The following is a 26,918-nucleotide window of genomic DNA, read 5'->3' as shown; positions in this document are numbered from 1 at the left end:
TGTACTTTCTGCTGTCACTGATGCAGATGTTATAGTTTCTGTCTATTGCGTTGACGTATATATAGTTTAATTTTTATACAGACGGGTGAATTATTACCCTACAACCTATACACCCTCTGACGTACAGTATTCTACAAGTTTACAAGTACAGATGAGGGCCGGGGTAGGGGGATGGGGAGGGGTACTTGCGCCCCATCTTCTCCTCATGTTCTTCTTTTAACAGGTCACCAGTAGTGCACGTACAACTATTTTTCTCAACGAGACATTTATTTTTCTCATTTGCCACTCCTCGATGTCTGGAACACAATTTGGAGATTTAGAACCACTAGAAAAGAACTTTTAGCATGTTAGAAAATTTTGGTCAAAACTGATTCCCTATACACTCCCTTTTTTCTATCTTCACGTCGAATCTAGTGATAGGATTTATCCCAGCTAATTAAGTATGGCAATATATTGCTACCTTACTAGCTTAAAAAAGTATAAGATACTAACGGTTCTTGGTTCGACCTTTATTATGTTCCCTGGAATGGTAAAAACCAACATTAACTCCTCCCTCACCCTGAAACACACCAATATTCTCACCCCACAGCTAGACCCACAATCCTCCCATTACCACCCACCATCCTCCCGGATAGACCTGTACCTCAAATGACCAAAAGAGCCTCAAATCTTTGACCGATGTAACCTGCTATCCTGGCGCCTTGAGCCGAGTTTTAATCATAGCTGAAAATGTGCTAAATTGGTCACTAGTCTCACACTTTTGTCTGGTTCGACGTTCTGGCCCAATAAAAACTGCGCCCTCAATTTGATGTCAATATAAAAAGCAACTTTCTCGCGAATTCAGATGATGAAGACAAGGGTGCCGCGGGAGCGAATAATCAACTTTTCATGCAATGTGAATCTCTGATGGCTTCCTTTTTGGCTGTGTTTGGAAAAAAAAGTAGTCAAGGTAAGTGCGTCCGATTTTTATGCACTGTGTGATAAGAGGCTGCTTTTGGGAACAGAGGTATGCGAGTTTGACAGGCACGTTAGGCCTAGGACTATATACGTGATCCACCCATCATCTCATGTGCTAAGTCGCAGTTCTCTGGTGCAAGTGCTACTGCTTAGGCCTCTGACAAGTCCAGCCTACAGCATGATGGAAATAACTTCACCATGGAAATCATGCCTTCTCATACTACGGGTAGGTTAGCTTAGGCTCTATAGTGAGGAAATAGGGATCCCTCGAATGAAGGTCTAAACTAATTTGAGCATGGACAGCATACAGTTTATGCCTATGAAAACATGTAAACAATAGCTACCTTCAATTAACCCCTGAGTACTTGATGGCCCCTTGGAGACGGATGTGCATAACTTAGTTTCAGTTGCAGCATGGTAAAATGTTACACGCCAGAGACACTTAAGTGTTTGAAGTGGTAGATTTGTTCATTCCGATTAATTCGTTTAAGTTGTTTGTACTAAGTATCGGCAATTTAATAGCTACAAGTTCATTAATATTGTGCTTTGATGAAGTCAAAGGAAGTCGTTGCTCTCATCATTGGAAACATTGTGGTGCGTTACATGAAGGAATCTATGTAAACATTGATAAAAATCTTTCCAGTTTGAAATTTGGGAGGCGCTTGGTAATTTGACAGACAGCCTTACATACACAGATAACATCCAATGACACTTACAACTTGGAATATCTGGAAAGAACTGTTGTGCGAATTAGTTTTCTCTGTTCTGTACATTGATTGTGTGTTGGCCTATAACCTACCGTTATATATTAAACGTCACTGAGCAGTCCATGCATTTCTTCTAGCTTAGTAAACCTGTTTAATCATTTGATGTTATTATTGTGAGAATAAATGTAAAAAAACACATTGAGAGATCATCTCGGAGCAATTGGGCATACTTGAACTTTGCATTATAAGTTTGTTGACCAGTAAACATAGAATTTCATAATTTTGAGTTGCATACTAAAAAAATATGGAAGAGCCTAGAAAATCCACTGGCTAAAGTTCTCCCAGGTAGTTTCCTAAATCAAAGTACACATCAGTTACTATACAGGCATATAGGGGCAGATCAATAATGTTTGCAGATAATAAGCAGTAATATAGGCTTATATGTTAGTAGTGAAATGATGGTATTCTTTGATTTGGTTTCTGTTTATGTTCTTAATGATAACTGGCAGAAAAATGCAGATGTCTTTCTTCCTGCTGACAAGCGGCAAAATCCCCCTGGCATTTTTTTCTGGCAAATTTCATGGCCTGGTTGTGTGACATGATTTGTGATATATTCTTTGAGGGAGAAGGACAACACATCACAACAAAACTTCATTAAGTAAGGCAATTACGTTATGTCTTTGTTTCAAGTGTATGAAAGGATTCTATCAACGTCTCCAAGCTAGCTATAACCTTAAGTAGTTACCACTGGTGTTAGCTCTAAATATCAGCTTTTATGTGCTTAATACTGTAACTGCTCTTACCGTGCTAATGACAACTGGCAAGTTTGCAAGAAGAAAAGTCATCATTTTCATGATATCTTTGATTGCACTTATGCATAATATAAAGTTTGGCCTTAAGCAGACTTACTCCTGTAGTCCTGTTTTCACACTCTGTAACCTAATACATCCATGGATCTCTTCTAAAGTTACTAAATTTTACAACTGACGCAACACCAGTTATTTAGCTTGTTTCAACTTCTCATCAGAACAGTTCTCTGTAAAAGAACCAAATATCCTAAGCCCAACATTAATAAGCCTTCTGTGCAATAAATCTAACAAAACAGTGATGTCTTATCTAGTTAACATAATAGCTGAATTATGAGATTTTGATATTTGTTTCCCGTTCAATTTAGTGAGCTCAGAGCTACAGTATGTACTCTGGGAATTGTGAGCTTCATAATTTAGTACCATGTTAGTCGTAGGCCCATCTGTAATGTGGATATCACAATTCATGCATGCCCGACTGTATTACAGTACGTTGGTTTATGGAATTTTAGTGATAAGTTGGCAAATTATTTCATTTCATTATTTCAGTACTCACAATTAATCAGATAATTTCAAATGTGTTTTCAAGTGAAGCATATCACAGCGAAATGCAAAGTATCACAAATGTATCAAATGAAATATCGTAACATTGTTTTGAACGTTGACCTATTTTAACTTGCTGAGGATGGTCATTCAGGTATAAGCGAGGGCCTCCAGCAATAAGCCATTTCCAATCCGATTGACTACTGCTCAACTTTGGGTATAATTTGGTTTTAAACTCAAGAAACACTAATTTCCCTTTTGACTAGCAGGATGTTGCCGGTCTTTGAGGTTCTCTTAGCCAGTGACCAAACAAAGTTATTTTACCAGCCACGTTGCCCAGGTGACAATGTAGCTTGACAATATGTACATGTACAAGTTATGTTCATCCAAGTGGTGTCAGTGAATAGGAATAGGAAAAGTGCAAATGGTGAAAAGTACATTTTCATAATGGCTTGTTCATTAAACTAGGATAATATTAAAACTGAAAGTTTTTTCCTGTTAATTTTCAGTATTGCACAGTTCGAACATGCACAGTATTTTTAAGTACACATAGAATGCTCGTTAAGGAAGCTCGTTAAGGAAGCTGCAACTCTACGTATATCTCTTATCTAGCCAAATAACATGACTGGAAAGTTATATAAAAACTTCATTGATGCCACAGAACTACTTTACGAGATAAGCAAGCTCACCCCCTCCCCCCATCCCTAGACATGGCTATCCAAGCTATTTAATTCCGAAGTAAGACGTCTCTCATTACTTTGTATCCTTGCAAAGGGATCTCTGTCGGACGTGGTCAACGTTTTCGTAAGAAATTGGTCATTACCTCACTCCTCCAGACTGACCTGTCCCCTCTCTACTACAGCACTTTCCCATTCCCTGGTGGGTCCTGTTTTAGCAATCCATTCACTCGAAATGTCAGAAGGAGGGCATGGACCTGAATGTGGTTCAGAGGGGGCACAGTGTTAATATGTTACCTAAGATCTTTTTACCAGGTAGATGGTACAGTAGTAGGGAGGAAACAGGTAAGCTTTGTTACGTGTTAGTACATTCAAACCAAGTTTGGGAGTGTTCACAGAATACTTTGCTTTTGTACCAACAGTACCAAAGTTTTGTTTCAAATGTAGCCAATGATCCATGAAATTTCAATGTTCTGTATTGGTATATCGTATTCAACGGAAATAGTGATATTCAAAACTGCCAAATTTCTACAGGATTGTAAAGTTGAGGGCTCTATCGAAGTGATCGTACACAGACTCTTATGTTTCAGTATTTTTTATTTTATAATGGAGCTTCATCCATTGCTATGGGAAATATTTTCCTTCGTACCTAATTTTAATTTCAGATCAACATCTTAATGTTACAGTACATAATAAAACAGGTGACATAGACATTTTTGGGTTAAGGGTTTGCAATACAAGTCTCTGAATGTTTTTCCAATCTAATTTGTACACATGTTGAATATAGAGAAACTGTGAAGTTTGATATGACCGGACATTTTCTGTCAGATATATGTCATATTTGTATATTACCCATACCAACACTTTTAAATGTCCTGTTACTTGCTTCACCAGTCACTTTGAGCACAGAACTTTACAGTTTTTATTGCTCAGGTTTAGACAGAGTTTTCTAAAACATGGATTGCTCTGTGGTCATTTGCCTTCATGTCAAAAGGTTGTTGGAAGCTATGCCAACTTCCAGACCTACAAGTTTCCCAGGAGGTACTGTATCACCCCCATAGGACCTTCCAATTGGATACCATCCTTGGAATATCAGAGTTGAAAGGATTGTAACTTTGTTGGCTTAGTAGTCAGGACTTTAATAAAATCATTGAGGAAACTATTTATGACACTCCAATCCATACAGTAGCTTTATGCAGTTCTGTTGCTCACAATGTAAGCCTTTAAAGCCTTTGACAAGTGTAAAGCGAAACAGGAAACTGTGCAAGAGTGTGTGGCTATCATTGTGTGGCTGCAGATCTATCACAAATTACTGGTATTATGATAAAATCAAGTTTGTTAAATAGCCCTTTTGTCTCGATACAAAACAGTGTATTTTGGAAAAACAAAAAGCAACTTTCCCAAAAGATTCAACAAGTTTGTTGCTTTGTAATCACTACTGTATCTATATATAGTTGTGTGAATTAAGCACCCATAATACATGTGTTAGAGCAAGCTTAACAGCCAATCAGAGTAAAGTACAGTGGTCTCTCTCTCTCTCTCTCTCTGTAATGTATGCACATGTATCGGTGTTCCATCTGTTTGCTGGCAGACTTTTGTCACAGTGTATGCTGTATTGTGGACCCAAACAGGTGCTGTGACACAGGTTTCAGGTGGTTGGGGGAGGGGTGGGTTGTGCCAAAAGTCACACCACTGTTCTGTGGTGTTAGCAACCATGCCCGTGCGAAAATTGTTGCTGTGAATTTTTTTTTCTTTAGTGAAGGGTCATGATGAACAAGATAAATATTTTTGGGGAATAAGGATTTAAGATTACACACTTCTAAAACTATGTCAAACTTTCCCTTTGACGTTCTGAATTTCTTGAAAACGTCATCGAGCGACAGACATTGCATTTTAGGTCTTCTTAAGTTTGCTGAAAGGCCTTACAGTAGTTGTGTGCGTCCATGCTGGTTATTGGATTTGAGAAGCGCTGTAATCCTGCTACTTATGTTCTAAGCAGGTTCAGGTTTGATATAATTTAGAAAAGTGAATTTAATACTTTATGATATTGGTGCAGTAGGAAAAGTATTGAATGACCTATTTTGATCGTGTTCTAGTTCAAGATAATAACCTTAAAAGCTCTGCATTTTTTCCATCTGGTTTGACAGTTTTAACAAACCATTTTTAATCCGGTATTATCTCTCTATCTCTAAAGTGGCAAGTTAAATGTGGTTTTTTTTCTAGTTTTTGTTGGAAAACCTTTTTTGTTTTTGTGTGTTTTTTGGTATGGCTGAATAGATTTATTAAGATAAACTGGTCAAAAAATGAAATTAATATTGATAAGCATCGTAAATGATGCAATCTTTAAACGCATGAGAGAGTGAATGAATGATGATTCTTGGAATTCCCTTCTTTAGAAGAAAAGCCAGTGATTACAGGGTAGCTGGTTATGTTGCAACCTTTGAATGTATAAACCAGAGATCTTTTCATATACATGTACTGCGTTGATATATGTACTGCTCCTGTCATATATACAATGCAACACAAGATGTCTAGACTATAAAGGTACTTGTTGACTAACACTCAAGTGATTTTAATAACGTCGGCTAATTGTAACTTTTACTGTTTCAAGACAATTAGTCCCCACAGCAATTTCTCTGCCAGATTTCAAATCGGAGAAAAATAGTTTTTTGAATCAGCTTGGCTGGCATTTCATTCAATTGAAGATAATCAATAGGTGGCAGCCTGGGGTCAATTTGATTTGCTAATGTTTCAGTTCTTAGGACATATATTTAGTCCCTCTTCTGTAGTACTGTGGTACTATGGGATGCCTTATTTGTATTTTATCAGTAGCTTGTCACATGACTTATATGCATGCCTCACACACATGGCTGTTAAATCATCATTCATTATGATTAATACTACTATATTGTCAATTGGGGCCATGCCGGGTTATCATGGTGTGTTAGGGCCCTGGACCCAAAGTAAGTAACGTATCTCGACAGTGTTTTTTTTTTACGGTTGATAAGTTTTTTTTTGGGGGGGGGGGGGAGAGAGGGATGCCAAAAAATTTGGAAGAGAAAACCAAATTGCCAATATTTGTGCAAAATGTTGTCTCTGGACATAAATTAGTCCAAAAGTTTGAAAATGTAAATATTAGTTTGCAACTAAGTACCCTTAATCATAGAAATACTGCTGAAAGAACCAGAGGGATACCTGCTCTCCATAGTCCCCCTGCTCCCCAAAGACCCCCTCGCTCCCCATAGACCCCGGTGCCCCCCATGGACCCTCTGCTCCCCAAGGGGATGAGGGGGGTGGGGGAAGGAATAGCGGGAGACTATAAGATTACAACGTCAGGTAAATCAAAGATTGGAAGCAGGGTAAAAGTACAGTATTGTCATTGAAAAAAGCAGATTTGTTTTTGCTGTCTTAGAGGAATTTGTACAATAGTAGTTCTAGTCCTGTACTGTAGCTAGCCTATACTGTATCACAGTTTGTAAAACAATGCATTATATCTTTAACATTGATATCTGGCTGGTTATTTATACATAACTTTTTGTTAAAGATGATTAATATACAGTAAGTATGAAAACCTAAATGCATATTATGGGAACAAGACCTACAATCAAATTTGTATATTTCTCAAGTAGTAACACAAAACTTTGGCCTCCAGTCACCTGTATACATTACTCCTATTCTCTTCTGCACTTGAAAGATTCATAAGAACAACACTACAAATAAATAGATAATTTCTTTACATATTTTCACATGTCTTCAGGTTTTAGCCGATGCATTCCTAACGAATTCTGTCGTCTGATTAATTTGCATAATTTTTGTGGGTTTTTGTTGTCTTTGATTACGATTTTGGTTAACATTTCTGTGACGATGTTTCGCGACCCGAGGCATAATCGAGTCTTTCGCCCGAGGTGGTCGCCGACAATTTTACTCAACTATATCATTACAAAATCTCATCAATTTCCTTCAAACGTTTTGTCACAGATGGGAAATATGTAGCAGTTGTCATATGTGGAACATGCTTTCAATTAGGGAATGTATGCAGTGAGCATCACAGAGCTGGCAGAAGGGTGCTGCATACTCCACGCAGAAAAAACAACGTTGCAAGCTGTTCAGTTCATTAATTCTGGCTGACATTTCTAGTTGTCCTGCATGTTTGTTAAATGCGTGTTGAGATGTTAATCCAGCAATGTTGTGCAGTACTCGCTAGGTTAAGGTGACCATATTTCTTTCCAGGAAATCTGCGGATATGATGTTGATCCTCCCCCCACCCCCCCCTCCCCCGGCCACCTCATGTTAACAGTAAGGTTTAGTTACCTACACTGAACATCTAAAGGAAGACATTTTGAGGGTCTCTCCTAGTGTTTTGTCGGTCCTGTATGCATGTTTTCCAAATGTCAATGGTTTGAACACCTCATCCGGAAACAAGTATTTTGTACTGTAAACAATAAGAAATCCAATGACTGCACACGTGAAGAATCGCTGGAAGCATCATTATCAGTCACTTAATGCTAGGTGACCCTTTCCATGTGATTTACAAATTAATAAAATTATTCAATGATATGCTCAGCCTTGATCATCTGTGAACCATGAAGGAAATGTTTTTTGTTTTTTAGTAGCCTACCGTAGCCTAGTTGTTAACAATACCAGCCTAGCCTAAGTGGTTCAAGCTATCTCTACAGAATGGGAGGGAGGCCAAACAGGTAAAACTGAAATTATTCAGGGCCTTCCTTTCTACAAAGTTGTGCATATTTCTGGGATGATTCATAAAATTCAGTACGTTTCCGGGGACACTTTGAATCAGGGGGCCAGCACATGAGATCTGGTGACAGTGTCCCCGTCCAAATCGGGGACATCTGCTCACCTTACGTTTTATAGTTTAAGTCCTTTTCCAGCAGTTAATTAGGCCCTGTGATCTCCCTGTATCTAAAACTTGAAACTGGTTCATTAAGTGATACATTCTCTGTTGATTCCGCTTTGATTTTGAGACAATCCATGAAATTGTCTGAACCAAGTGAAATAACTTTTTTATAGCTGGATGAAAAAATGTAAAAAATTGATATTTGGTGTAATAAAATTACAAATGTTTTTCATTACTCATTTCTGAATAGCCTATAATACACATATAACATCTTGTACAGTAAATATAATTACACATATATATGTATAAATAAATGTTTGTATTCATGGGTAACCCTGCATGAAAATTGTGTACTAGTTAGCTGAAATAGAGATCTTTAAAAGACAGAAATAGATTGGATTACTATCCTGTTTAATATTCCCCAGAAATGTGTACAAAAAAAAATATGCATTGGCTTTCTACGAATTTATATGATTTGTCTGGGTTTAGAGAATTTTATACGATTGTCAAATTTTGGTCGACTGGAGTTAAAACAATCACTGAACTGCAGGCATTATAAGAAATCTATACCTGTCGTTATTTAAATGTACGGTACAGTACGGTAGGGTGCAGTGCAGTGCAGCACTGTACACTACACTACAGTACAAAACAGTACAGTACAGTAAAGTACAGTACAGTACAGTAAGGTAAGGTACGGTACGGTACGGTACGGTACGGTAGGGTGCAGTGCAGTGCAGTGCAGCACTGTACACTACACTACAGTACAAAACAGTACAGTACAGTAAAGTACAGTACAGTACAGTATAGTACAGTATAGTACAGTACAGTACAGTAGATCATACAATATAGTACAGTCAGTAGATCATACAATATAGTAGATCATACAATATAGTAGATCATACAGTACAGTAGATCATACAATATAGTACAGTCAGTAGATCATACAATATAGTAGATCATACAATATAGTAGATCATACAGTACAGTAGATCATACAATATAGTACAGTCAGTAGATCATACAATATAGTAGATCATACAATATAGTAGATCATACAGTACAGTAGATCATACAATATAGTAGATCATACAATATAGTAGATCATACAATATAGTACAGTCAGTAGATCATACAATATAGTAGATCATACAATATAGTAGATCATACAGTACAGTAGATCATACAATATAGTACAGTCAGTAGATCATACAATATAGTAGATCATACAATATAGTAGATCATACAATATAGTAGATCATACAATATAGTAGATCATACAATATAGTACAGTCAGTAGATCATACAATATAGTAGATCATACAATATAGTAGATCATACAGTACAGTAGATCATACAATATAGTACAGTCAGTAGATCATACAATATAGTAGATCATACAATATAGTAGATCATACAATATAGTAGATCATACAATATAGTACAGTCAGTAGATCATACAATATAGTAGATCATACAATATAGTAGATCATACAGTACAGTAGATCATACAATATAGTACAGTCAGTAGATCATACAATATAGTAGATCATACAATATAGTAGATCATACAATATAGTAGATCATACAATATAGTACAGTCAGTAGATCATACAATATAGTAGATCATACAATATAGTAGATCATACAGTACAGTAGATCATACAATATAGTACAGTATATACAAACAGTATATACATCATACAATATAGTACAATATAGTACAGTATAGTAAGTACAATATAGTACAGTACAGTAGATCATAGGTCATTCATTATTGAAAGGTCCCAGACCCTAAGGTGGTGTAGTACTACTAAAATTATCCTTATTTTTTATCAGACTCAACTTTATACCGCCTAGCAAACTTACAGACACGGTGTGCAGTGAATTGTAGCATTTTAATTGTGATCGGTTGTGTGATATTCTGGCTAAATACAGAATGAAATAGCTTTTACTTGTTATCAGTGTCGACGTAAAAACAAGGGACAAACAGATTCTGTAGCATTTTGTGTTGGAGCATTGCCACCTGTTATGGTGAAACTATATAGTAGAGTCCAAGAATATATTTGGTTTTTGGTGAATACAAATTCTGTTTTAGTCTTGCTTTGGCTTGTTTCAGTTTGTTTATTGTGCGAGTTCATAGCTGTATTGACATGTCAGACTTTAACCAAACAGTGATATTGTTCGCCATCGGGGCCATTGTTACCACGGTCACTGGAAATAGGCATGTATGGAAAAAAGGTCTTTGAATTTGCACTTCCAGCCGGTGGCTGGGGCAAGTTTGACTTTGAAAAACATCTCTTGTTTCCCTATTGTATTGAAACTTAGCTGGCAGCAGGACAAACAAGATGCCAAGAACCGTACCTTAGTATCAGTAATATATGTAAACAGGTCATATATCTGAGTGATATTTTATTTTTCTTTGTTTTCCCCCGGCCAAAGTAAAAACGGGATATGGCGGCCACGGTTGTGTGCTACGTAGTGCGAGGGTGCGTTAAGACCTTGTGTGCATGCAATGGAAGAGTTCTTGCTCGGCAAGACTGTCTCTATGCAGCTTTCTAAGCAGGAAGTATGCAGCCGGGTGGGGTTTCACAAAGTTCTTCATCATGAATCCACTGCCCAACACTACATTCATTCGATTATATGCACTGCCCTTGAACAAACCCTACTGAACATGATGACTTAATGATGAATTAATAGCCAATCATAAATTCGCAGACCAGTAAGTTCTGAGAAATCATGATGAGGGCCCCCTTTTTTTCTTTCAATTGGGATTGGCTGGTGAATTTTTGCCCTACAAACAAACCTGCACACACACACACACATACACAAAAAAAAATATATACATCTGCCATAAAACTGTTGTAAGTTGAACCTCTTTGAATGATACTTCAGTCCTACCCTATATCTGTCTCGTATTCAGCTTTGCGTGTCCAATAAGTAGAGTACCTGCCTCTCTCTCTCTCTCACTATCTTCCTCTCTTGTTTAAGATCCAGCTGTCCCATAAGTTAAAGTAATTTCTTTAAGGTGCCATTTCCCACGGGAGGGTTTTGGGTCTAACCCCCCTGCAGCACTGGATTTTCCTTACTCTTTCTTTTGATAAAATGCTAAATAATGTAGAAGCCAAAAAAAAAAAAAAAAAAAAAACGAAAAAAAGAGAAGAAGAAAAGTGCAGTGAAATTGTTAACCTCCCCTAAAAGTTTACCAAGGGATGCATCTGTGGAAGTGATGAAACGTCATTCCCTGCTTTTTCGTATTCTACTTTTTACTTTGATTTGAGATGATTTCCACTCAACCTGGATGTAGTATGTTTGGAGCAAGAAAAGAGGAACCTACTAATGGGGATCTGTTCACAGTACTATCATATCACATTATGCCTCTCGAAGGCTCAACTGAGACATACATAGCAATATTCTCCTGGGTTGCGGATTCACTTATACCTGTCTCTTCGCAATGTTTGCACTCAGCGCATCCACTTATCCTACACACTTAAGCACTGTTACCAAGCACATCCAGTGGCGGAGCGTCCATACAGTCAGGGGGGCGGATGCCTCCCCCCCCCTGACGGACTCAAATGGACTGCTGGCGCCCTTTTCAGCTCTTTACCACTTTTTACTTATTCGCGTTTATTGATTATTTTATTGCGCTCTCATATACATATTGACATTTGTCACATTTTGTTGGTGTAATTTGGCGATGCGCCTATTTATTCTTCGTTTATCTGCAAATTAGCCAGGCCCGGAAAGGGTCATTTCTGGCGATCTCGGGAGTATCTTTACTTAAAAAAAAAATTCTGTACGCTATGCGCCAACCTGTGGTGGCGCTCCTCTTAGATAGTGTCAAAAGCGCCCCTACAGACCATTCTCGCCCCTCCTGACCAATACCCCTAGCTCCGCCACTGAGCACACCCCCCCCATCCCATCCACTCTCGTGACCTCCCTGAAAGGCTTGCTTCAGTTTGAATATAAGTGACCACAATCGACTTTTCTAGCATATTTGGAGCCGAAACTGACGACCTTCAAATGCAACTTGTGCTACTTTAAAAACTTTCTTGGAGTTCAGGGGTTCTAGATATGCTAGACATATTAAAACTAGTCACCTAATCTACACGAACCAAACTTTTTTTTGTTTCTATTATTTTTTATTTTTTATAGTGGGTGGCCTCTTTCACATCCTGGGACCTGTTTTTTAAAACAAAACGTACAGGTGATAAATCTTAAATAGGTTTTAAGTAAAATCCTTTTTGAAAGTTAAAGCAACAATTTTGTCAGGGACACTTTTATCCTTGATTCAGTCGAAACCAATTGTATCAGGTTTTTCTTCGACCTCTTTTACCCTCCCCCTGCTTGGGTAATGGAAAGTTAAGATGCAAATGGAATGCAAATGGCGAGTATAAATATTGAAGAGAAACTTTACGCCCGTTAAATATATACCGCAGTTACCAAAGAAATTGGTTTCACAACTGAACCAAGCATTTGGGTTATATCCTTTTATCGGCATGGTAAAAATAATTCTGGTTCACTGAGGAAGTTTAACTCTCGAATGTAAATTTGATCTCCTTTGAGGGTTTGGAAACAATTTTCCAACAGAATATAATACTTTTGGGAAATTTTAGAGTTGATTCTTATCATGTTTCTCTGTATCATGTTAAATGCTAAGTACCCATTCACAAGGGATGGCCAAGTCAACTCGGTCTGTATCAGCACTGTCAGCAAAGTAAAAATCTGTTAAAAGTCAATTGAAATGGTTAATTAACAAATTGATATATACATATATATCTTTGGTACTTAAACTAATAAATCTAATTAATTATCCAAGGTAAACATTGTTGAAGCACATTTCAGGAAATTTGTATAAAAAAAAAAATAAAAAAAAAATAAACCCCCCAAAAATTAGCAGCTTTTTTTGTCTTAGAATAGTTAAAATTTTACTTACAGTACATGCAGTGTCACGCACACATGTACACACATTAATACATATCTTCATGAATATAAAAAGGGTTTGCCAACATCCCTTTTTGCTAGGACTTCTTTTTTTCTTCATTATTCCTAAAAAAAAAAAAAAAAAAAAAATGTTCATAATAAAATGGTGTAATTTTTGATCAGTTTGATCACAGTAGGGGTTCTGTGATGTCATAACCATAAATATGTAAAATTATTTACCATACTGCTGTATTCTATTTGTTGATTTATAGTTGAAACCAGATACTGTACGTTTGGAATATTTGCATACATGTATACCTACCTGTACACAGACTCTCATTATTTATAATTTTTCATCAAAATGCAACTATTGTCTTTTTTTGTGGAGAATTTGTAGTATACTTTACCTCTGCGAACAGGTAAAGTTAATTATTATAATATAATGAAATACAGAAACATTTCCAGCTGAGTTGCCCCTGGCGATGACATCATTCATTCTGCTGACATTGCCAGAACATCCTATGCATTTATAAAGTATAAACCACCTAATTTAAAAAGTTTACATCATCGCCAGTGTTTGCACAGGTTATCCGGGTTCCCGGGTAGCCAGGTTCCCGGGTACCCGACGCTCTACTACCCGGTTCCTAATTTGTTACCCGATTCCTTTAAATTTGTTTATTGAATGTATATATTCCTTTTTATTTACTTTATAAGATGTTTAAAATTTTTTCGAAAGCTACAAATTTTTAAATAACAGGTTACAGGTAATTGAAAGAAACAAATGCAAACGCAAATTGAAATTAACCAACATGGAAACATTTTCAGAGAAATAATACACTTGATATATTATAGCTCATTCATTTTCGTGGACCCGGTTCCCAAGTTTTGGTACCAGTGTAAACACTAATCATCGCCATATAGAGTGATCTAAGGGGGTGGTTTTGACGGTCTACAAATGCAGACAATTTCTGGCATTGTTGAATTAAACAATTGACTTCAGCTGTGACGGGAATAGCCCATTAAATGCTGCCAGAACGTGCCAAGACACTACAAATATTAGCTGACTGTTACTAACGGTAACTAATGTTGCATTCAGAATGTGCACACATGAATACTGTAGTAATGAGAGTGGAAGAGGTGTCTGGGAGAAGTGGGGAAGAGTGGTGGGGGAGGAGGGGGAAGGGAGTGTGGGAGGGGGTTGGAGGGGTATTAAACTTTTGTTTAGTAACAGGTTACAATCAGGATGCAGAGCCACCCAAGGGAAAAACAAATTGCTTCGTTGATGAAAGCTAAAGGCAATATTTTTCACGGCGGGGGAAGGGGAGGTGGGGGGAAGAAAGGGATGGGTATAAACAGTGACTTCAGAGTCAGGCATTATTGGAATTTATGTAACTCCTTGCTTACCTTTTTCCTTAAGTACACTCTACTACCTTCCCTGTAGAATTGATACTTAAGCATTTTAACTTGATAAAACCCGTCACGACCCAAGTACTTCTTGTGATTCCGCCATTCTGAAGTCAATGCACATGATCTTTGTCTTTTCTGTAGAAAATTTTCTATTTGACGTGAATCTCATTCAGTCAATATTGTGAGTTTCTAACGCAAAGCTGGCAAAGGTTTCACCACCCCAGAGAGCAATAAACTTGGCAGTGCAAATGAGTGCATTATTTATTGGGCACTAAGAATAACTGTATGATATGCAGTACTATAGGCACTAAAAATAATTTTGTATGATATACGGTACTGTAACGTAGGTTGCTTCGTTACCTGTCTTCTCTCAATTACTGCATCCTCACTCTACCATATCTACATAATGAGTGAGCTGGTATACCATACTGTGAATTACAAGGAAAAGTGAATTAAAACTTTCTAACACCAAATTCATGAGTGTTTCTGGAGTTATAAGGCCTGAGTAGTGGGAGCTTAAGGGAAGAGAGGGGGGAAGGGGTGGGGCTGGGATGGGGCTGATTGAAGTTGATCGTGTAGGGAATGTAAAGTCATGCGGCAAAACAGGGGGAGGGTTGCATTTCGAGAATGGGGTTTAATTGCTAAGGACTTATTATAACATTATTAATATTATTATAATGTTATTGTGTTTGAAATTGCCAGTTGGGTTATAATTCTGCAAATAAGTCTTCAGATTTAATATTTAATAACACCCTAAATATTGACATAGAAGTACAGTATTTCTTCTTAATCTAAGAAAACATTTCCATATGATTTTGTTACTCATTCCATTACACAACGTTTTAAAAACACTTGTGACCAAATTGTTTTGCCCGTGACATGTTCATCAGGGAACTGGTGATATATTAAAAATTTTGGACAATGAAAGATTTGGTCTGTTTCCAATGGTTCAAAGGGTAGAAAAAAGAAGAAAAAAAAAAAAAAAAAAAAAAAAAAAAAAATCGTTTTTGAAACATCCAAACAAGTTGAATAATAAAATAATCACAATCCATCATCTTACGGTTCCCCTGTGAGCAATATTCTCTTACACGAACAGCAGTCATCAAAAATGCTTTTTCCTCCAATTAATTCATGCTTAGAGATGCAATGGGTTTCCTTAAAATTTCCATAATTTTTTAAACCCTCTCAGGTAAATTTCTATGACTGGCCTTGAGGCTATGAACTTCTCCAGTTTGTTGCTGAGAGAGCAATTAAAACTCAGATTGGGTGAGATGTAGATTAGCTTAGTCATGTGTGACTTGAGCATTGGGGGAATTCTTCCCATCTCCTCGGAAGTTAGTCTCGTTATCCTCGTTCTCCTCATCCTCCTCCTCCTCCTCTATCCGTTAATCATTACCCTGCGTTGGGCCTTGGAACATAGTATGAATATTATATTGCCACAATCTCGAAAAATGTCACAATTTTTTTTGGCCTTCTCTTTTTATTTCCCCTCTATGTTTTTTTTTTTCCCTTTTCCTTTTTCCTTTTTCTCTTCTCGTTTCTGTTTTCTCTCTTTTTCGGACTCTAATCAAAGTGTTGAGTTCACATTTTGCTTCTAGAATCATACAGATGAGAGGTTAAAGTTGGGGCAAATTTAGGGGTAGCAAAGTCTTAAATGTTGTCTGCGATATAGGGACGTTGTGTAAGGTGAGTGTCAGTATGTAAAAGCACAACATTGATGCTGGCGAGAGGTACTCAAGATTCAAGATGGAGAATTTGAGAAATGTATAATGTAGGAAGGTCTAATTTGAAGATGACTCGTAGGGCAAGTATACTGTATGTACAGTATATACAGTTGTTTATGTGGAGAAGTGATTGCCCGCATGGCTAGACTACTTACAGACACAGTGTTACTATGTTGTGTCTTTTATTTGATTTTATCGTATGCCTGCGTGAAGTCGTAAACAAGGCCGGCGAGGTCTGGTGGCATATATACAGTATACGGTAGTTTAGTTCTTTCATCGTAACAGGCCTAGCCGCTTGCTACAAAACTTAGCAAGTGCTGATAAAACTGTACTGGCTAAAATGGAAGTTCCCAAATGTTGGCTTTTTTTCATGAATTACAGCACAGAGCTGTTACTGTACAGGCCTATTATGTGAGCAGCCGATAATATTTGCTGAAGAGAAGCAGTAATGAGGAGGAGCTTAAGTAGCTACAGAACTCATTTTTCCCCGTCTTTTTTTTAATATTTATTTTTACTGACGATTACATATTCGACTTATAAATTAAATGTGTTATGTTCGCAATGTCTACTGGCAGAGAAATACAAGTGGCTTTTTTCCCTACAGGAAAGCAGTGAAGTCCACTAGCATTTAGCCCTGTAATTAGCCTGTAATTTGAGGCCTGCTTTTTTAAACCAGTATTTGAGCTTTATTTTGTAGTTTGTGGTATGAAACCAGCTAGCTTCATAATGCTGAGCTCTCTGTATTTCAAACAGTATTTTAGGTATAAAAATAAAAAGTCTGCAATATTTCTGCTCTAACCACTTCAACAGTCCTTAGACTGCTCATCACAGGTATTTAATAGACACAGCCATCATAAGCCTTGATATAACCACATATACAGTACTATAGATAGCAAACTTTTGTTGAACACCTCAAAACATTTATAAACTATATATACCCATAGAGTGGTGTAACCTAGCATATACGGTACTGTAAATAGCACACCGTCCTGGTCTAGCTGTTTCGTTCCAACAGGGCGAAAAGGGAACAGGCATTTGTACTGGGAAGCCTACGAACTACCGTTTAATAAAATGCAAGATAAAAAGAACTTTAGATAATTAATAAGTTGTATCGGAGCATGGCATTCACACCGAATCGGGGAATCTTCCAAAAACAAGATTGATTTGGGAGAGGTTGGATCACAAAAAGGGATGAAAGATGTGCATTATTAATTATCCTTTGTAATTTGAAGTAAGCAATATGATACAGTATGTAGCATTGTCTGCTGATGATTTATGGGAGGATGTTCTTTGTCAGTGTGTACAACATCTATAAAACATGATACTACATTATACTATGACATGATACTCTGATGTAACGTTAATGATGATACCATGACAACATTGAGTACACACTAAATGTTCTCTGCGATGATATAAGCAAATTACTTATGAACATTGACACCCCTCACACACATGTCTCCTCATAAACCCACTATAAGACCCTAGCTCACCCTGCTGTTTGCTGTCAAGCACTTTCCTTGATGACCAGACCATTTCAGTCTGCTGCCCTCCTTCTTATTCTACCACGCAAAATGTCAAGAGAGCGTTAATTATCCTTTGCAGAGTATTTTGCATAGATCACCTAATATAAACTTCATTTGGTGGACCAATTTCCTGGTCAGAAATATTTCAGTTAAAAAATACCTCAGAAGTATTATTGTAAGAAATGTGAGGTAGTAACCAATAGCAGGGACAGCAGCTCTAGGGTTATGGCCAGTGGTCAGTCTTAGTGGCTAAAAGTTTTTTTTAAAATTATAAACTTTAACCTGAATGGTGGTTCATCAATCTTACCCTCTGTTGAGCTTACATACATTGCTATATTGATATGCTTACTGTACTTCTTTAGTTACTGTGTTATAATGTCAGTACTATAACCTCTTTATCTTGCAAATTAATTATGCATCTTCAAATCCCAAATCAATACAACCTAATGAGAACACAATAATTTATATTTTAATTTTTAATTATGATCATATTTTTCTAAGGAATACCTGTAATAAGTAAACTAGTTTTACAGATAAATTTGAAATGCTTTCAGACATTTAAAAACAAAATTCTGGTTGGATTGTGTATGATTTTATCCAAGACCCTGGTGTACAGAATATATATACTGTACTTTCAGCACTGCACATTAAACTTGATCTCCTGTTGTTAGATTAAGTCAAATTTCATGCACAGTACAGGTAGCTCTCTCGAAAACGGAAACGGTTTGAAACCAGAGAATAATCTGCGGACAGATTTGATGAATACCTTCCAAGTTCCAACATGGAGAGCGTACGTATGACTTTCCACAAGTGCAATGACGAGGAGGAAGAAAGTGATGCCCCCGGCACTATTGCAGTCTTGAAAGTGCTTTGTATTGATGGAGTGACTTCGCAGGGATGTCCCAGACTTTGGTGGTGTACATCATAAGCATCCAAGGAAGTTGCAGTTCATCAGCCTTTCAGTTAGTTTTTACTTTTGTAATTAGCTTTGCTTACCTGTCTCCTCACAAGTTTAGGGCTTGTATATGCTAGATATGCTAGATTTAGAGTGAACTGGTATATACTTTTTTAGCGTTATACACCTTTAGCGATCGGTCACTTCTGGTCATTGACCTATCACGCAAAGTGGCTAGAAATATTTTCTAAAATGTGAACTTTGTTATGTGTTCACATCTCCACTCTTGGTTAATTTTGATCACCTATGAGCTTTGTGTCTCAGAATATCTGTATCCCACCCCATCCTCCCAAGACTCACCTCCCCCCCCCATCACCCCATTGCATCACCCAGGCACTGAAGAATTGCCTGCCTGAGTGATGAAATGTTGAACATTGGAATAATAATAGTTAATGGAATCTTACCAGAAGAATACTCCACAGGCTTGCCAATTTTTTTTGCCCAAATAGAAAACAAAAGATTCCCTCGTAATTTACTCATCAGGTGTTGACACACAAAGACTGCACCCTTATTGTACCACGTCTAGACCCACCTGGTTTACCTTCGACAGAGGACAGCAAAGTCGATTGCCCACCCATACTGACAAAATTTGTGATTTTGTGCAGTTACCGAACTCGTATAAACCTTCAAGTTCTTGTATATTTGTAGGTAGCCTAGAAGCTTGTACTAATTAATTATGCTGACTTATTTCAAGGGAAGATTTGTAAACTTTCTTAGGATTTGTAAAGGAGAGTTGTATTTGGTCTTCTAAGATGTCAAGACGGATATGTTGAGGCTAGGAAGTTCCTCCTGGAACCTCAGAAAATTCATGGTAAATTGCATTTTATCTGCAAGGACTGTACGAGTCCCACCGCCCAGGACAGTTTCTGAACATGATGAAGAAGCGTCTGGCAAAATGCTTTTACATTTCCGGATGTGAGGCCGCTTGGAGTGAACGAAAGATTTGGCCAAATTATATGTAAAAATTAATTTTCATGAATGCAAAATACAGTACCTTCAATGGTAAAGGTGTAAATCACAGTTAAAGGCATTGAAAACTCGCCCCAAACCGTGTGCGGCCATCTGAAAAAGTTAACTTTCTGTTGCTTGCAAGTGACGTTTTGTTCGTGTCGCTACAAAATGCAGACAGTAATGAAACGTTATACCTTAATTGTTATCTTTAGCTGGACCGGAGATGTCCATCGCTGTATCGTTTGTATACTGTGCTGTGGGTATTGACCGCAGCTGTATGTACTGACTGTACACTAGTGTCTAATTACCGACGGTAGCAAGCTGTGTGTGTATTTTCTGGGATCAATGGTGGCGTTTAACACCTTCTGTTACACCTCATTCGAAATTAGGTCAATTTACCGGCATTAGAAGATTCTTTTTGCGCGAGTCTTCACACCCTTTAATAATACTAATAATACGACTTATAATGCGCACACACCACACAAAGAATGTTCATGGCGCAATTGACAATTAGAAATGATACAAATAATACAAAATAGTACAAAACAATGACAGAAGAAAAACTTAATGGTACAAGATTATATAAAAGCTTTTGTCATTAAGTGGGATTTGATGCTCTTCTTTAATGCAAACAAGGAAATTCCTGGACTCTGAAGACTGTTTCAGACCTGTAAGGGACCTACAGTAGTGCAGAATTAAGGGTGGCCAGACCGTGCTGGTAAATAGGTTGACTTAGATAGTGCTTAGCCGGATTTACCAGGCCGGCTCCCTTACCTGTCTTCTCACAACGATTGCACTTACATTCTGCTATTTTACTGGAGGATGATTTACCAATATGCCAAGATCTGTGTTAAATGATCTTGACAGCCCTCTAAAACTCCATACACTGGGTGTCAGAATGAGGAGGCACTGGTCAACTTGAGAGGTCAGTGTCAAAGGTTACCAGGTCACACGGTCAGACATGGTAGACAGAGAGTGTGCATAAGTTGTGAGGAGATAGGTAAGTTCTTAGCTCGTAAACATCCAAATCAGGTAAGACCTGGTGAGCAGTTGGTTAACACACTGACCGGTCATGTCTGATGAAGAATTGTGTCCCCCCCCAAAGTAGCCTACTTATATACATTTTTACCTATCTCGCATTGTTCCCCTGTTAGAGTTGTTTCTCTTCCTCCAATCCCCCACCCCCACCCCTTCTCCCCTCCAATCTCCACCTCTTCTTATATGACAATGGTGATTAAGTAAATTGAACATATTTTTACCTTGTAAATTCTGCCCTTTGGCCTTCCTTGAAATATTCAAACCTAATTGCACATATGCTCTTGATGATACATCTTCTTACCTGTTCCAATGATCTAACAAAATTATTTTATATAATTTATCAAATTTGTTTTGGTTATCTGGGACACCTTGATTTACCGTAATTAATGTTCTCATCATAAAACTCCCACAATGCCCCTCTGGTCTCAAATATGGTGGTAATATGGACATGCATGGAATGCATTAAGAGTATCCCTGCCCCTGAGATTTCACCTTTAAGGCGGGGAAAACTTAATGCCCCCCCACATGGCTCATTAAAAAATTATGACATGTAAACAAAAAGTTAATTACATGTACCCTAACAGTTCTGTTGTAGGAAAGACAACAATTTATTTAGTACTTTTCTTGGCCTCTTTCAAACTCTTCTCCACCTCAAACTTTGATGCAAAAACCAAAAAAAAAAAACAAGCAAGTAGGAAATCTATAAATAGTGCACAGCTTTCGTTAATGGGTATTCCCAGTTTTCGAGTGGTTTAACAATTTCTGCAAACATTGGATCATAATGTTTTCATCCCGTCTTTGAATAATCATCTATTACTGTAATCATCCGTTTGGCTTCCATTTACTCAGATTGTGAAACCATGGCGTGCGTAATAAAGAGACAAAAAACAAAACAAATTGCCAAATTACCAACCACTTGTGTACATGTGTACATATTTCTCCGCCATAAACGTTTACCTATTTCCAAATAAAACGGGGGGGGGGGGAGGGAAAAAAAGAAGAGATATATATATATGTTTATATAAATAGTAAGAAGCTTAAGCAAACTTGTATTGATAGTCAAAATCTCAGCTTGTTTCGTCTGTATTTAATTTGATTTAGAGTGATGGAGTCTCTTCTGTCAGTTCAATAGGCAATCCTTTCAGATTTGCCTCCGAGAGCCTGGCGACGAATAAATGTCGAACTTGAGACAAAGAGATATTCAAAGTGAGCTTTTGCATTGCGAGGAGAGGAGGGATTTACATGCAATGGAATGAACATCCATCATGGCTCTCCCAGCGTCGCTTCCATAGTAACCAGACGGGGGGTATAGTCCCTGTTTTCTTTTTTTTTTATCTTTCTCTTTTCTCAAACACGACGCAAAATTAACGGAGGAATCGAACTCTCCCACGCTATTGCGTGGCAGCGTTTCCAAAGATACGACTTCTACCAGATTTGTCAACCATGATTTCGTTTCTGCTCATCCGAGTAATGACTGCGAGACGCATTTTTAAAAGAGCGGGGTCGGAGATTGAACTTCCAAAGTCCATGGGCTTGCGTTGTCCTCGGTATGTAATTTTCCCGTGGGCGGACACTGTGCAACATTTATCGGCTCTGACTCACTGCAAAACATTCTTAAGGTATGAGGCACAGACTCGTAGTTTCTGTAACAGTTCCAACCACTCACACACATACATACAGGTACTGTACGTACGCAAACACACACACACACTCTCTCCCTCTCTCTCTCACATACCCACTCCTCATCTCTTTGTTCTCCTTCCGTGCATGTTTCTCGACGATTATCATTATTATGATTAATAATAATAATAATTATCAATTTCTATGCGTATGGCATCTTCTCTCATCATTTCCTCCGACTTCAATTAACTCTCTTTTTTTTTTTGCCTCCCTGCAACGAAGCCTACCACTAACAAGTGTATAACACTTGGAAGCATGCGAGGGAGCGAGGGCCTGTTGAATTTTTGGTTACAATTTATAGCATGCCCATTTCACACATTCATTATGAGATTAATACTAACTACTACTACTACTACCTACTACTTACTACGCATGTGTCTCGGCTAGCTGAGATGCACACTTGCTCTCAGTCATGTCTAACATTCCTCTCTCCCTGTCTGCATATCCTCCTCCTCTTAGTCATCGCACCCGTTTCTCGTATTTTTTTTTTTTTTTAAGCTTTTTTTTTTTTTTTTATATTTATATTAGCTCTCGGGTTTTTGGCGGATACATTGTGAAGTAATAGAAGGCGGTATCAGGTGTCAAAATGAAAAAAAAGTGTACCATGGGTCTCTCATTGTCATACATTGGGAAACATGAAGATGATTTGGAAATTGCCCTCCAAGGAGTAATTGGTTGACCAGCATTTGCTAACCCAGAGTCTTAGTGTATTTTGCTCTTCCATCGTAGTATGTATAAATTATGCCCATCTCGTGCACCGGGGGTAGTTAGTAAAAGGTTCTTTGTCTGTCTCCCCAGCTTTGTTGTCTGACAAAAGCATGCTAGCTGCTGAGCAGTGTTGTCAGATGGATGGAAATTTCTGCAGCATGTATAGTGACATGGAGGGCTTTGCTCTTTTTCTATTTGTTTTTCTTTCTTTCTCCTTTTTTTCTTAATCGGTTTTGGGGATAAAATTTTACCGGCGCTATATTGTGAATTTTTTTTTTTTCCAGTGTGTTAATAGTGTAGAGTATAAAACTTTTAATTAATGTGTTTGGCTGTGTAATAAATTTACATATATGTTGTATGTGTATATTTATTTTCTCTGAATGGGAGACTCACTCGGAGATGTTAGGGTGGTTGGGTGAGGGTAAAAGGAGTATGTTGTTGAAAGATCAAGAGAATAATTTGGAATTGATATATGTATGTTTGTAAATATATATACAGGGCAAATTTTTTAAGGATTTTTCTTTTTCATGGTTCTCCTTTATGTAAATTGTAGGAAAGATGTGTAGATTTGGTCAATGGAACACCAGGCATTGTGCCCCCCCCCCCAAAGTACCTCTCTCAGGTGGATCATATAGGGCCTACCATTATATTTGTTTTATTATCTTCAAAGTGATGAATGATGATACTACCAATTGATTATTTTGACCTATTTGTGGGTAATTTAGTGAAATGCAACCTGAAACAAGCAGTCGTCCGAACAGAGAGTTGGTCCTCACCGACGACCAGACAACCACTTTTTAAAGTTTGCCCTGTATTACATATGTATATTACATGAAGTTGTTATGTAATATAGTATACAGTATGTTGTGTAATGTTTTAGTATTTAATGTATTTACAGTTATGTGAGGAAAATACAATTTCATTGAAGCTAAAGAACAAAATAAAAGATACGGTGTTATTGTGAAGCTTTTGAGCTTGTGACTATAGAGGACAGTAGGTAACCTTAAATGACATATATGTACGTTTCCCAGTTTTGGTTAAAGCAGATGGTAGTTTTCATTTTAAAGTCACGTGATATTCTTAATACAGTGCTTCCCCAACATGTCTTCTCAACGCATTCTCAAGTGCCTTCCAAACATACATCCTCTGCCCCGCTCCCTACCACCCAGTGGCGGAGCTAGGGGTATTGGTCAGGGGGAGTGAGAATGGTCTGTAGGGGCGCTTTCGACACTATCTAAGCGGAGCGCCACCACAGGTTGGCGCGGAGCGTACAGACATTTTTTGAGTACAGATACTCCCTAGATCCCCGGAAATGACCCTTTTCCGGGCCTTGCTAATTTGCAGAAAAACAAAGAATAAATAGGTGTCACCGCCATTTTGTCAGAAAATTACACCAACAAAATGTGACAAATGTCAGTAGGTATTTGAGAGGGCATCAAAAAATTCAATAATCGCGAATAAGTAAAAAGTGGTAAAAAGCTGAAAAGGGCACCAGCAGTCCATTTGAGTCCGTCAGGGGGGGGGCATCCGCCCCCTCTGACTGTATGGATGCTCCGCCACTGCTACCACCCCCTCTCTCCCACCCCTACCCCCACCTCCACCACGAGAGCATCTCAAAAGCCGGACACAGAATTGTTTGTTGTAATTTGTACCGGTTCATGTTAAATTTGTGTTAAGAGTTCAGCCAAATGGGTGTTACCACTCATATAGGATATATTCAGTAGATACCCTTCATCTCTCCGATAGTCAATGTGTGAATAGTACACGTAGCTAGGTCAGAGGGAGTCAGAGAGTTTAAAGACCGAATTCAGAATGATGTAACTTTGTTGACTGTCATAATTGTGTCGTTTAGGTTATGTTAGTTACATAACTACATTAACTTGAGCTTACATACACACACTGGTCTTAGTGAATTCATAGAGGCGATCGAGATTCAGTCAAACGTCTAATTGCCCAAGTTACACAACGGAACGTTTCGGCCAGGATTGGAACATGCTACAGTAGAATCATCCGAATCGAAGTCCGTCGCCTTAAAACAAGGCTTACTCATAAGAGACGACGTAGGTATTATTAAAGGATACAGATCCATGGTCATCTAAGATTCAAGTTTAATTTCAGCTTTACCATGACAGCCCGATGGTATGAGACGGAAGGAGTTGAATGCCAAGGTCACTACGTTTGAAGAATGCTCTCAGATTATGTGACATCATGTTTCCAAATAAGGTAGCATTTAAGAGACACGTGTGTCATGTTTCGCTGTGGTTATTGGGGGCTGCGTCATTCCTTCGGAGGAAACGGCAAATTGTCGAGAGGGCTCTCCAGTGCCGGGTTTCAAATGGAAACCATTTTACCTCCGGGGCGAATGAATTTGAGACGAAAAACGGGGTACTTTTCGAAAGACACACTCGGCTACATTTCGAACGGGTACTTAACTGTGATACATCTACAGTTTGGTTTCTATTATTGAGGAATACAAAAGTGGGATGTGCCAGTCAGACTTGTCCACATTTAAAGTTCAATGAAACGAAAAAGTGGAAAAAAAATGTTCAGAACAGAACGTTCAAATCCCGACCAGGATCTCACAAATCCCCTCCTTTTTACTGTACACATCAAACGTCGGAAAAATACGATAAATTTTGAAGATCAAAGGGGGGGGGGGGAGGGGGAGTAAGAGAGGCACTAATTTGCTATTTATCTTTTTAGGATCCTTTTCATTTCCTTGGACTTCAGAATCCATAAAAAATAGACTACAGTTATGGGAAAGTTTGAGGTGTATGAAAGGCGGTGAATAATGTAATTAATGTAACCCAGGAATACCCGTCTCCACACTGTACAAAACGAAGAGAGCAGTGAATCACATTAATGTAGCCAGGGCATTTGACTTCTCAACCACTGCAAAAGTCATCCTAAGGAATGTGCTTCTTTACCTGAATTACGAGTCATTTCGTATTTTCTGAAAGAAAAAAATGGCTAAAAATGACGAAATTGAGGGCAGTCATGTTTGTAACAAGTTATGCAACTATTTTACATTCAGCTGTTGTCGCTGACAAGATATAATATTTCGTATGGAAAAGTCTTGATTGGTCAGAAATATTATAAATGCTCAAAAATGTCTTGAAAATATACACAGACATTCTATAAATATCCAGGTAAAGGCACTTTCGGAAATATCAGACAAACCCTCCAACACGTTAAAATATTTAAGACCAAACATTTAATCAATGTTATATAAAGCAATTTGCTGAATGAATTGAAAAAAAAAAGAAAAAAAGATAAAGAAAATTTCCCCCTCCCAAGACAAATGTTTGCCTGCCGAAAGATATTCGAGAGAAGAAAAAATTCTAATATGTACAGAAAAAGAGAGAAAATCAGTGCTCCTTGTACAGAAGGCGGCCTCGTCGAATCGTAGAGAAAAACAATTCCCAAACTCCCAGAGTTCTGTATGATTCGACGATGACTATAAC

General features: G+C 37.9%; 1 protein-coding gene across 2 annotated transcripts in view; it reads left to right on the top strand.

Moving 5' to 3' along the window:
* Positions 1-810: 810 nt before the first annotated feature.
* Positions 811-26,918, top strand: part of LOC139973307 (uncharacterized) — a 253,733-nt gene continuing 227,625 nt past the window's right edge. The window contains exon 1 of one of the 2 annotated variants that reach the window (XM_071979897.1): positions 811-949. The gene's annotated coding sequence lies outside the window, so the exon portion shown is untranslated. The remainder of the gene's footprint in view (positions 950-26,918) is intronic. The other variant, XM_071979896.1, reaches the window with a different exon arrangement.

Source organism: Apostichopus japonicus, chromosome 9 (assembly GCF_037975245.1).
Source record: "Apostichopus japonicus isolate 1M-3 chromosome 9, ASM3797524v1, whole genome shotgun sequence".
In the NCBI taxonomy this organism is placed as follows: Eukaryota; Metazoa; Echinodermata; class Holothuroidea; order Aspidochirotida; family Stichopodidae; genus Apostichopus; species Apostichopus japonicus.
This window is presented reverse-complemented; position numbering and strand designations above follow the sequence as displayed.